Below are 13,131 nucleotides of genomic sequence, written 5' to 3'. Positions count from 1 at the left end.
GTGGTACTCAGGTCCGGAGTACCTCATGAAATGCAGTAAAGCGACAAGTGTTAAATAGCATATATGGTCCCCTCGTTGACCTTGATTTTCTTCATGAAAATGAAAAGTTCTGAGAAATTTCACAACAGTAAAAAAGTAATTATTCCGCTCTGAATTGACAAATAAACGAATGGTCCACAGAGCGACCCTTCAGCCTTTACAATGAGCGAGTGAGGCCCTCACCAAGAGAAATAATAATGTTAAAACTCCTTTAGATCATGAATTGTATTACTGTAAAAAATTTCGATCGCTTCTTCTCATAATGCCTTGTGCTCAAATATCGACCTTTGACCTTCTAGAGGAACTCAAAAGCTCTATAAAATACTTTATAGACACATAAAAACTATTCATGAAGACGACTCATTTTGATATTGTTGCGCCAAATATGTGTCACGTCTGAGGATGAAACAACGCGGCTGCTAACGTTTAGCGAAATCCTCCGGTCTACCGCTGAAATATGCCTTTTTATGCGAGCACAGAGATAGGTCTCGCCTCTCTCTTGTCATTCCTCGATCCGACGTGTCCCGCAGCCTCTCCCCCTGCCCTCCCCCGGCCTACAGCTGTTAAAACACCCCGCATTATTCCCGTAATTGTTTCAGCGTGTGGGCTGTTATTTTAATGTGCCAAGCTGGATGAGTCAGGGATCGAAAAGCGGCGCGGCGTAAACGGCGAGTATTTTCTGACTACTGACATTCCTCTGCTGAGTCCTGTCGCTTAGGATGCTTCATTATCGGGCGATTGCCAGTGTTACAGGAGAAAACAAACACGGCCCCGACGCGAGAAGGAGCGCGACGATTAATATCGGCGGCCTGCTCGGGCGCCCCGTCACATTTCGACCCGCTAACGTTTCTGTAATGTGTTTTCCCTTCCAATTGCAACAGGGCGCACTGTGACACATCTGTTTGCTATTGGCTGACGTGTCCGATTTGCATTTTATAAAGTGTGAAAAGGACACGGGGAGGGAAAAACTTGAACGCAGGGCAACGTTCCTCAGAAATGATGGCGATTTTATGGACTGCCGCGAATTAGCAGCACGTCCAAGATACACACACGGTGCATCGACAGGTTTTTTTTTTTGTTTTTTTTTTCTAATGTCAGCCACAGACATTCGAAGCAATTTGCGTTTTAATTTTTCTCCCCTTAAATGATCTACTTGACGATATAATTTTAGCAGCAATCAACAGCAAATCTTTCTTTTTAACCGTCTTTTAAAGGTGTTTATGTCACTTAACGGCTAAACGAGATTTAGCGATTTCACCAGAAAGTTCTTGGCCGTTTCTCGCAAACGAGCCTGCCAGCAATCCCCTTCTCTCTTTCCTTTCTCCGGAGCGCAACGACTCCACGGTTTTGGCCGCCTCCTCCGTTCGTTGGTGTTTTATGTAACCTCCCTCTGTAGACCTGTAATAATTACAATCCCCCTCCTTTTTCCTTTTTTCTTTCTTCCCCCCCACTTTCAACATCTGTTAACAGCTGCGAGGAAATTAATTTGAAGCCAAAGTGCAGAAAAGGGCAGACGAAAAAGGTCCTGAGATTCACAAACAGCCTCTCCCGAGTCGCGCAAGTCTGAAAATTTATAGCCCCCCGCTCGGAAACTCTCTATAAGGTGAGATAAGGAATGTAATTGATCCTCGTGCAGCTGCAGCTTTTAACGGTTACGAGCGTGTAAAAGGTGCCGTGCAGAGGCGTCCGGGTTAGTGCGCTGCTTTTCCTCAACAATAAAAGCGTGAAGTAAGAATGACATCGCCGGAGTTGTCTTTCCCACACACCCCGCGCACAGGCAGCATCTCGCATTTTTTCGCGGGGCATAAAGAGCGTGTGTTGCGCAGGATTGTCATATTTACCGCTCTTGTCTAGGGATGTGAAAATTTCATGTTCCCTGGCCCCCACTGATTATCTAAATGACGCTGAAGGTCGAAGGCAGGGAGAGGTGGAGAAAAGTTACGGGGGGGAACGAAGGACATCAGATGTGATCTTTAGGCCGTGACAGCTTCAGCGAGCTCTTTTCAAACTGAGCCGCTCTGCCCGTTCACGCGGAGGCAACCCGATAGCCCGGCGGCGCGCTAAGTCGGACATGTCAGGCCGCACTTTTCCCTCTCGTAAGTGTCCGCGTTCGTGCACCGCTCCGGCGCGCTCATGTGGCGACATCAAAAGCCGACTTCGCTGCACTTTTGAGGCGGGGGCTTAGTATCTCGAAAACGCGGCTCATGTGTTTCGAATGAACTAGGTTTACTTGAAACGCACTGCTGCAGGAGGAGGAGGAGGAGGTGGAGGCGGCGGTGGAAAGGAGCTGCCAGTGTTTTTTTACAGGGCAGAACGCACTTCCCAATTGATTTTTAGCGCAAATGTTTGGGTTTTCTCTGCGCCCGTCGTAAAACGCCGTGATATTTTTGAGCTTGAATTTAATTTAAAATCTTTTGTTTCCCAAAAAGCAAGTGTTTTAGGAAAACAAGAAAAGCCCTGGAAAATGTAGACGTCCTACTGCTGTTAGGAAACTAGATTTGGTTTGTGATGGTCTATTGGTCTATTAAGGTTTGAGGCTGTTTCCACATATTAAGGCAAGTATTTATATTATTTTTGCCTCAGAATAATAAAAAAAAAAAAGTTGGATTGAATTTTAAGACAATGTGAATTCATCTGAAAACAACTCGCAGCGTTCCAACACAACTGTCTGACTTTGGCTAAAGCGTCTCTCGGAAATAAAGAGAAAAACGGATCTGACATTATGACAGCAGTTTTTGTTTGCACACGATAATGACAAAAAGTCAGAAGTGGCCACGACACAACAAACGTCGTTTCAACACGATAATTGAGTTCTGAATTCGAGTCGGAGCGGTCGCGGCGATGCCGCGGAGACAGCTTAATGATAACTTGTTTACGGGGAGGACACAATCACGAGCGCGGAAAAACGCCGCGGAGCCATGTCATCTGCCAAAACCGAACGCGGGCTGGCGTACACGCCCGCTTTTGTTCGTGTCATGAGACGGTAAAACAGACGTGACACAGCTGGTTTGTTTTTAGTCCTGTGTGAACGCCTGACAGCTTGACGGCCGGGAGGGGGGGGGCAGACACGCACTCAGAAAGTCTGGCGCAATATCGCAACTTCTAGGATTTCAATGTATTTAAATTAATTCTATTCTGAACAGTAGAGTATTTTCTCCTGTGAGTAGAGGCATCTGAGGATTGGGAATTATTTGAAATGTCGAATCATTTCTCCTGTCGGCAAATCGACTAAGAACTTTTTGATTCCGTATGGAAAAGATTACGGGTTCAGATTAGAGCAAATTTTTTTTAGACTTGGACTTAGATAGATGATCTTGAAACTGCTTGGTCGCAGTAGCTCAGTTGCAATATAAAAATAAAGAAATAAAATAAGAACAGTTGTAAAAAAAGAAAAATAAGCAAAAATAAGTCATAAAAATAAAATAATAACAATAAAGCAACCAAAAAAAGACTCGATTTGATCCATATAATACGCATAAAGCGTCACTGACAGCCCTGCCTTTTTACTGATCCGAAATGAAACTTCAAATCTCAAAGGCCGACAGTGGGCCTTTTTTGAGAGCAGTGTTTTTTTAAAAAAAAGGGGGTGAGTCACACTAAAATCTGACGGAACTGCTCTCCACGGCTAATTAAAATAAACCAGCGCCCTGCAATCACGGATTCTGTTGGCGCGGGTCTATAAACAGCCCGTTGCCTTAAAAGGGGGAATCCACGGTTCTTAGTACCCAAGACCCAGTGGCGAGCGTCCCGGGCGGGTTACAGCGAGAGTGCCTGGCTGGACGGCGACTCAAAGGCCTACATCTGGGATCACTGTGTCGCGAAAAAGAAAGCAAAAAAAAAAAAAAAAAAAAAACTGAGGAGATGTCTAGATATCCACGCAAACAGGCGGGCCTGGAACAATCCTCCAAACATCCATGTGAATATTCCTTACTTGACTGGCTTCCACTGTTTACCTCTTCACAAGTGGCACGAAAGACGTGACAGCGGATCCTGGCGTCGCGACTGATCCGTCCCTAATGGGCTCGCCGTCGACGTGACAGTAGATGGAAACGGATACCCTTCAGATCTCATGCGAGTTTACATTTTTTTTTTTTTTTTTCCCCACGAAGGAAAGAGGGAAGTTCTGAGGACCGCTGGCGTGGGCTAAACCATCAAACCTGAGATTCGGGGTGGTGATACTGTATTTTGGCAAAAGCATCGCCCCCTCCTATCTCCTCCTCCTCCTCCTCCCGCCGCTGGATAGAGTGCGCGCTGAGCGTGCCATGAGCTTAATCGTCCACAGTCTGGCTTTTGTAGAAACGCGCATAAATTACCGCCGCCCGTTTTGTCTGTCCACAGCTCGTTCGTTTGTTCCCATTCTGCACGCGTACCTGCAAATAGTCATACAAGCGCACGGCACATACGCGGGCAGAAAACAAACGTTCAAGGGCATTCCCACACAGGGTGTTGGCTCGGTCTCAACCGTTCGGGTTCGATCTGTTGTTTTTGGTCAGGGCTTTATTGAGCTAGCGCAGCGTACCTGGCTCACACCCTCCCCGTCCTCCGCAGCAATAACACCGCCGTGCCAGGAACTTCCTGTTCTCACCGTTCACGCTCCCCCGCCGTCGTGGGGGAACAATGCGAGGCCTCGAGGCCTTTTCCGTGCGCGCGGGGCGATGTGGTGCTTGTGGGTTTTCCTCTTATTTTGAAAAAAAGGAACAGCGCCACATCCACTTCACGCTCAATCCCCAACACGACGCTCTTTCTCCGAAGCCCGGCGGCGAGATGTTAGTTTTGAGGAGAAGTGTTTATCGGTTTGGCGTGCCACACATGCCATTCATTTCCATAATGCCCTGCGAATAATATGACCTTGCTGGGAGCCAACAGAAATAAAACCCAGGGTTTTTAATTATTTTTTTCCTCTGTCTTATCATTTTTAATTTATTTTACCGCTGCCCGCTGGCATTTCATCGTCCGCGTGGTTCAAACACTCAGGCAAAGAATAACACATATCAAACCACACTGAGCAACAGACTGAAGGGCAGGAATCACTTATCATTCCCATTCTGATATGTAAACATTCTGCTGTAGGTCAGTGGCTACAGCACTTGCGCCGTTACAGCACGTATAAACACGGCTTGGATGATGAAAAAGGTGCTAACAGCGCCCAGGGCATGAAAAGAGAATAGATAGATGTGTTTTTTTATTTTTTGAGAGTGCAGATCGTAGATGGACCTTTTTACAGTAAGAAAACCTGAAAACTAAACAGCAATCAAGTGGTCTTTATCCGTTTCAAGTAACATTTTGGACACATAAATACTACCAGAGCCACACAACAACCTATTTGAGGAATAGTTAAGTTATTTGCCGTTTTTGCCGATAGTTAGACGAGAAGATCGATACCGCACTCATGACTGTAAAGACTGTTGGCAAACCGCTTGGCCAGCTATGTCAAAAGGGAACAAAATCCATTTTATTCTGACATTTAGAGCGCGCTTGTTTATTTGACGCATACAAATAACCATGCTTTGACGTTTTAGCTTCACGGAGCTTATGTGCAGGACTGTTTCGGACAGTCTCCGTAGAGGACTTGAGGGGAAGTGAGTGGTTCATTTAACCTAAGCTATTTGGCTCACTGACAATACAGTGCACACCAGAGAGTGGCAATGATCTCCTCATTCAAGGCTACGGTGTTGATGAATCTCCAGATGTTCACGGACCTTGAGGTAAAATTACTTTTCTCCCCATGTTTTCATGTGTTATGTCTTTCACTGTAAGTCCTGCTCGCCAGCATCTCGCCCAAATGCTTTTAACGGTATTTTATAGTTCCTCGTTTCTTGGAAAATAAATATTTGAAATGCTGACGAATCATCCTGCGCGCGGGGGCGCAGACTAATTGTGCATCCAATTGAACGTTTTCATGTGCCTTTTCTACCGCCGCTGCCACCTTTGGCTGTAGTTACATAATCTGTGAAAAGTGCGATTTGTTGGTGCTCCTAAGGCCGCAAGAACAAGAAAATAGTTCGTTCTGGCCACGTAAACATGAAATTCACGAGAAACTGAAGGCCCCTCCCACTGCGGCATACGTCACACGCGCTAAGCATTGTGGGAGATGCGGGAGATGGATGGAAGAAGCTCTTTTCTTATTATTTCCGGATATCGGCCAGCCGTTTTGACGATTAACAGCCACACTGCGAATATTAGCATCCGGGAGCTCATAGAGTAGCCGCCCTGTTAGCATTTCTACTTATCCCCATTGACCACACCCTCTTCCAATTTCTGCCCAATCACAGAATAGTAACCAGACACCATTTTGTTTGCTAGTTTATGGGGACTCTCTTTGCTTTGAATTGGTTCTAATTCATTCACAAGCATGGTCGGTCATGGATATTTTGCACAGGTGACTAATGTGTTACACTGTGTAAAGGTACATAAAGCGATCACTGCTTGGTTTGTTTTACTTGAACCTACGATTATACAGGTTAGCTGTGTGGTATTCTGTATATAAAGCACGCAGACACGAGTTGGAAAGCACGGAAATTTACTTCGCGTGTTTTGTGACAGCAAGTGAGTTCTTTGTTGCGTGGGAGGGATTCGAGAACACACACTAATGCGATGGAAAGGGGCTGCGGCGCTATTATGCTTCAGACAAAGTGCTTGTCGGACGGCTGAACATCCGCCCAAACCCCCTGCCACACCTTTCCGACTTCGCCAACCGGGAGGACTGTGTCTGACAATTTCTGTAACTTTCCAAAACAGTCAGCCCCTCGTTCTTTCATGCCCACTTTGAGACGAATTGGCCAGGTGGGCAACAATGAGAAAGTTCCAACTTCCTTCTCAATTTTCCCTTTTTTTCTTTTTTTTTTTATTCTCCTTGCAACTGCACACCGCTGAGTGCAGTGCGGGGCAATAAAGGCCTTCCAGGAGTCTGTCTGAAAATGTCCTATTATCTCCATCGGTACTGGTACAAAGTGGCCATTTTGACTTCACATTCACATTTCGAGCACGCTGAGGCCTTTGCGGTGCTTACACTCCTGTTTAGTTTGGTTCAAGCACTCTTCAGTGCCGATGTTTAGACTGTTGGCAAATCTGTTAGACAAACGCTGGTGTAGACCAAACAAAAAAAAGCTGTGCTGCTGTGTGTACCGCGTATGTCCCAAAACTGTTCTAGCGAGCACACTTTGTCCCGTGTTCTTCGTCCTTTATGCGATTCTGTTCAAGTGTTTCCTTAGTGAGTTCTTTTTATAACATGGAATCGTCTTTTATAGTCTGTTTTATGTTGCAGGCTCCATTTTAAACATGAACCAGAGTCGAACTACACCAAACAGCCACAACATTATAACCAGTGAGTAAAAGACATTGACCGTCTTGTGACACTTCAACGTTCTGCGTTTTGCGACACTTCAGGATTCATGTGGATGTTATTTAAACATGTACCACCCACCTAGACCAGACCAGTCACCCCCACCCCATAGCAATGACACACACAAACACAAAATTGTGTTACCAGACACCACAGGACACCCTCAGAAGAGTCATTTCTCTGATGACCCAGATCTGTTTTGAATACACAAGGGAGGCCTACACAGGTGGTCATAATGTTATGCCTGATCGGTCTATATGTTAATTTTTTTATTTTATTTTTTTCCTGAAAAACTGAACACATCCTTAAACAAACATATATACTCTATGTAGGAATACTAGTTACTTGGATCACCATTTTCAAAGATCACCTACACTACATACAATGTTTTAACTTTTCCCATTTCCAAGTGCCAACTATCCAGCCCTGCTCATTTCCTTCAGAGATATCAAGCTTACAAACAGAATCACAATCACTTTCTAAAGGGAACAACCCCTCTGGGTGAAGGCAACAGCAAAGCCAAGCATAAAATTGACTGTATGAAAGGAAATTATATCTGCAGACCCACAAAGTGGGGAACGGCCACACGATAAAGCGCCAAATGAAAAATGCAGATAGGTGCCATGGCAACGTGGCCCTCGGAGCGGCACAAACAAACAGCGGGAGCGGAAATGGAGAGGTTGAGAGTGAATGCCAATTAAATGATTTTCTAATGCACTTCCTTACAGTGACAATAGGCAGACACGCTCCTTCGGCTGCCTTTGTTAGGAGCACTGTGAGGGCTGACTTGATAATGAGCACATCTTTTTGTTTGGGAGGCTAAAAAGTGATGTGGAGGAGGAAAAGTATGAGCCAAAAAGAAGTGAGACATCCTGTTGCCAGCTGTGCTTCAGACTCGAGCGAAGCATCTGAACCTGCAGGAGTATGACTGATGAGGATATAGAGCTAGCACGTTCACATGAAGACGATCGGTTACCTCACGCAAACCCAGACCCTCCGTTACCCATATGCATTTGTTTACCCTGCGAGATACTTTAAAGTCACATAATCATCATTTCTTACACGCGATTGAATTCAATTTTGGGTTTCATACTGAGTTCTGGAGATTTTGTATGTAAATACGGCGTTGAGCCTTTGAAGTACAAACAGAACTCTGGAGAAAATCCATGAAAGAGCCAGAGTTAATGTCCTTTAACGCGACTCACTTCATTTGTCACTTGCTTATCGGCGACTACCAGCTGACAAGGAAAAAAATTAAATGATCTCTTTTTGGTCAAGAGTGTTAGTAAAAAGTTTTCTAAGTTCCTTTATTCTGAGAAAGAAACCTGTCGCTTTCAACATCTGGAAATCTTTTCTCGTCATGTTCCTCCACTCGCTTGGTAAACATACGGTTCTTGAAATCACATCAACGTGGTTTCTGATGAATGTTTCTCAGTTGTTGAAGAGAGGTTGTGTTTTCACACTAGTCTCTTTGTTTGCAAGGTATTTAAAAAATAATTAAAACGGGAATGTGGCTGGTTGGAATCAAGCGGGCGCTAAGTCCTTGGCTTAAAAGATCAGACAATTAAGAGTAACTGATGATTTAGATCTAGGTCTTTAATTATTTGGCTGCATTCAAGTCCCAAGGTAAAAATCAGACGCACTGGAGTCCTGAACAGCATGACACTATCTTAAAAAGGCCTTCAGCCTTGATGAAACAAAAGCAAACACACTTAAACCTTCGAATGGGCTACAGCTTTAAAACCTCTCGGTGTTAGAGTGAGTTTACGCAACACAGGGTCCCAATTATGGCTCATTCTCGCTGATTCTCTGATTTTAAAGGATCGGGACAAAACAACATCGTTTCAGATGCTTATTTAATTTCTTGCACAGACTGATGAAAATATAAATACCATTTTGAAGTCTGTATAGAAATACGAAACTATACGGCCGTTAGCCAGTTAGCTTAGCTTAATTTAAAAAACAGTCTGGTTCTGTCTAAAGCTCACCACGCTAATTAAAACGTTATATCTCGCCTCCTAATTAGCATTTGCATCAACATGATAAGTAGTAGGGATGGGTGCCGATACTCCATAATGGTACCGTAATGACACCGGTGCTGACGCAAACGGTAGTAACCAGACCGAAAAGAGACGCAAATTTGGGTGCTTCATTTCGGCACCACTGAATTTTTAAAGAGCGTCCGCAAAGCTCTGTTGCTGTGCCAATGCTACACATGACATCACTTCAGTTTTTCACCTGCACGGATGGAAGTGATCCTGCAAAATGCATTTTTTAATTGCTGTGATCGACTGTGGAGCCACGACTGCGCCAAGTGCGCACTGCAGGCCAGCCCGGTGGAAATCTGTGGTAAGGCAAAACGGTCAAAAGTTTGCCTGTATTTCACCTCAAAGGATGCATACTCTGCAACCTGCAACAAGTGCTTTTAAGGCAATATTGCGCAAGAGAGGTAACAACTCGAATTCGATTAAACATTTGATGTCGCACAGCATTTTTGTTTAAAAGCCAAGAAATGTAGCATCTCTGATAGCCTGCGAGACCCCACGTCACTGTTTTTACGTGATAATTATGACAGTTTGTTGTGAATTTTATTTTATATTGGTTAATTTATTTCTTAGTCTTAGTTGTATTTATATTATAAATAAAAAGGCACCGTTTTTGGACCAAGTTCGCATGTTTTTTGCTCTTTAAGCACTGGTTCGGGCACTGTTTAAGCACCAGCACTGTTTCAGAAGTGCCAGTTTGGCACCGGCATGGGATAAAACCTTAATGATACCCATCCCTAATTACTAGTGACCTGCTCAACTATGCCCTGCAAATGTGGCAATCTCAAACATTTCAGCCCTGGCTGATTTGGTGACATCAGTAATAAGTGACGGAAACAACAAATGCAGTTTAAGTCTTTTTCCAGGATTCCGTGACCACCTGTCATCTGATTTTATGCTGCACACTGCATGAGTCTGTAAACAGATTTGGGACCATAAGGTTCCATGCTTGCATCCCACTATCTCGACGTCTGAGGCGCCTTGAGCAAAGCACCTTACCAACCAGCTCGCTCCCTGGGTGCGGGTGGGTGCCGCACGATTGTCCACGCGCTGCTTTGATTTTACACATTGCTGCGTGAATAAGTTAAAAACAGAGAAACAACCAAATGCTCTTAATGTGAAGCTGCAGTTGTAGTAAATGTTTGGCATCTCAACACAGCATGGACAAATTGTTTGCAATACTACAAATATTTAAACTCTGTGAGTGTGTTAGTTTGCAAGCTACATCCCCTGCTGGAGCCACCTGTGCATATGAAGGACAAGTGTGATCGTAATGACCGAGATTCTACACCAGAACAAGCTGGAATGGGACTTGAATGGGACTCTGTGTGCCTCTCAGGCCTTGAAACTGGATGCTTGGCAATAGCCGAGGGTCTGTTTGCTATCGTGTACCCCCACAAAGGTTTATCCCCCTACTTATCATTCCTCAGCCATCAGCAGCTCCGCAGTGGTGCGACACTAGAGCCCGTTGCCTCATACAGTACACACATGGCGATGACAACAACCAGCTGACGAATAGCATTGCCAGCTCGGGAGATTAATGGACAACCCATTAAGACTGCAATTCATTTCCGATGTGTTTGTTTTGACTGTTTTTTGAGCGGTACAACAAATAACACGGCCTGATTCATTTGAAAGACGCGTTGTAAAGTTCTTAAACTAGGGCTACAAAGAGCATTAGAGCGTTGAAGACATGCTGGCCCTGGAAATAAAACAAGATGTAAACACTTTTTTTCTCTGAGTGTATTTCGGTCGCTGTATCACTCTGTAAAAGTCTCAGTGAGCGTGGAGCCCGTTGTACTTCTCGCACTGTGGCAGCGATCCAGAGGGACTGCTGTGACCATAAACTACTCCGGCCCAACCAAAAGGATAGATAACCCTGCCTTTTTATAGCATGCAGAAAACATACCGAAGACAAAGTGAGGCTGAGGAGAGACAAATGGTTCAAAGTGGTGGACAGAGGAAAAAGTGGTACGCTTTGCACATGAATGTCAGAGAAACATTTAGTTAAAAAGGTTTAGTATTTAACAGGACTTTTGTTTGGCAAGGGGTAATAGGTGCTGAGCAGCTTTGTAACGCTCGTAATATTTCAATTTGTGACCCCTACGGGGCAATTTCCAGGCGTGCCTATAAAAGTCGCTGTAAAACCCAAAATATGCTTTTCTTTTCTTTTTTTTTTTTTTTGGTGAAACTTGGCATCTCCGCCAGTCAACGGATCAAAGAATGTGCAGTGAATAATGCTCAACAGGCACACGTCAGCGGCAACGAGATTAGCAAGGGAGGGTTTGTTCTATATTAATTTCAAGTCAGGCTCGCTCATGCCATCTCCTCTTGAAGTGGCACCAGTCCACGTCACGTACAGATGGATCTTTGAAAACAGCTTCTATTTCCAACACCGTGGACTCAAACTGTTTCAGAAAGGGGTAAGCTCCTGTGTCGCTGTCCCACATGAATTACAGCAACGGTCAAAGGACTATTGGGGTGTCCGTATTTCAAAAGGTCGCCTTTGAAAACGACATTATTTATGATGAAAACGTAATGAAGAAAGAAATGAGAAATAGCTTGGAGACTTTCTTTTTCCCCCAGAATGCAGTGTGATCACAACCAGCTTCAGCATCGCTCTCAGATTTGTTTGGCTTGTCGTATTTAAGCTAGAAACTGCTGAAGGGCACACTGCACCGGGTGCGGGTGCACCTGGGGTCATGGGGGTCAAAATCCCAGCAATGTACACAACCTAATGTGACTTTTTACTAATGCATACCAATACGCTGACATGCACCGTCACAACCACACACCCTACCCCCATCCTTCCTCTCTCGTGTTTAATTTAATTTCTTTTACAACTCAGATCACATTTTCCTTTGTTTTTATAGTTGGCTGTTGTTGTCCTCGGTTATTAAAACTCACCAAATTAACCGCTGTGATTGTGCAACTGCAGCTTTTGTAATCAAATAATTTAAAAAAGCCATAGTGATATTAACACACAATCCAGTTCTCGCTAGCTCGGCTTAAGTCATTGACTTTATATACCTGCGGCTAATGGGAGCTAATTCACGCTTCATTCATTAATTGCATGTTCAATGGAGTTGACTACCTGGCTAGTGTGCAGTTTTGGACTTTACCACCCGAGCAGAAATTGGAGACAAGATGTTTGGGACCACATCAACCAGAGGATTTAATCATTTCTTAAGAGGGAAAAGACAGAACTAGGTCATTCAACCAGGAGTGGTTTAAGCAGAAATCTTGGTTAACCGGGAGCTTGTCAAAAAGGGCTTGGTGAGTCTAATTTATTTTTAATTTAAATGGAATTGATAATCTAGTTCACATATTGTTTGGATTATAATGGAATTTGTTAAAGTCCTAACTGGCGATTCATGTGTGGGTGTGTGTGGGGGACACAACCTCATGGAGCGGTTGACCTGTCTGTGGAGCTTTTCTTATTTTTTATTTTTTTTTATTGTTGCCGCATTATTGTTTCGATCTTGAGTATTTGATATAGTGAGATCATGAACACCGCCATTTGGTGGTTCTCTTGATGTGAAGATGTCGTCATTGGCACAGTGGCGTGGTGGTTAGCACTGATGCCTTCCAGCGAGAACGTCCCCACTGATCCTCTTTTCTTTTCTTCACACTGCATGCGTATTTTTTAACCTTGTTTCCAGAGATCCAAACAGACACATAAGAGGCGTTTGTTTGGATCTAATC

This window comes from Mugil cephalus, chromosome 16 (genome assembly GCF_022458985.1).
Source record: "Mugil cephalus isolate CIBA_MC_2020 chromosome 16, CIBA_Mcephalus_1.1, whole genome shotgun sequence".
NCBI lineage: Eukaryota > Metazoa > Chordata > Actinopteri > Mugiliformes > Mugilidae > Mugil > Mugil cephalus.
The sequence above is the reverse complement of the archived record's forward strand: the minus strand, read 5'-3'. Positions refer to the sequence as shown.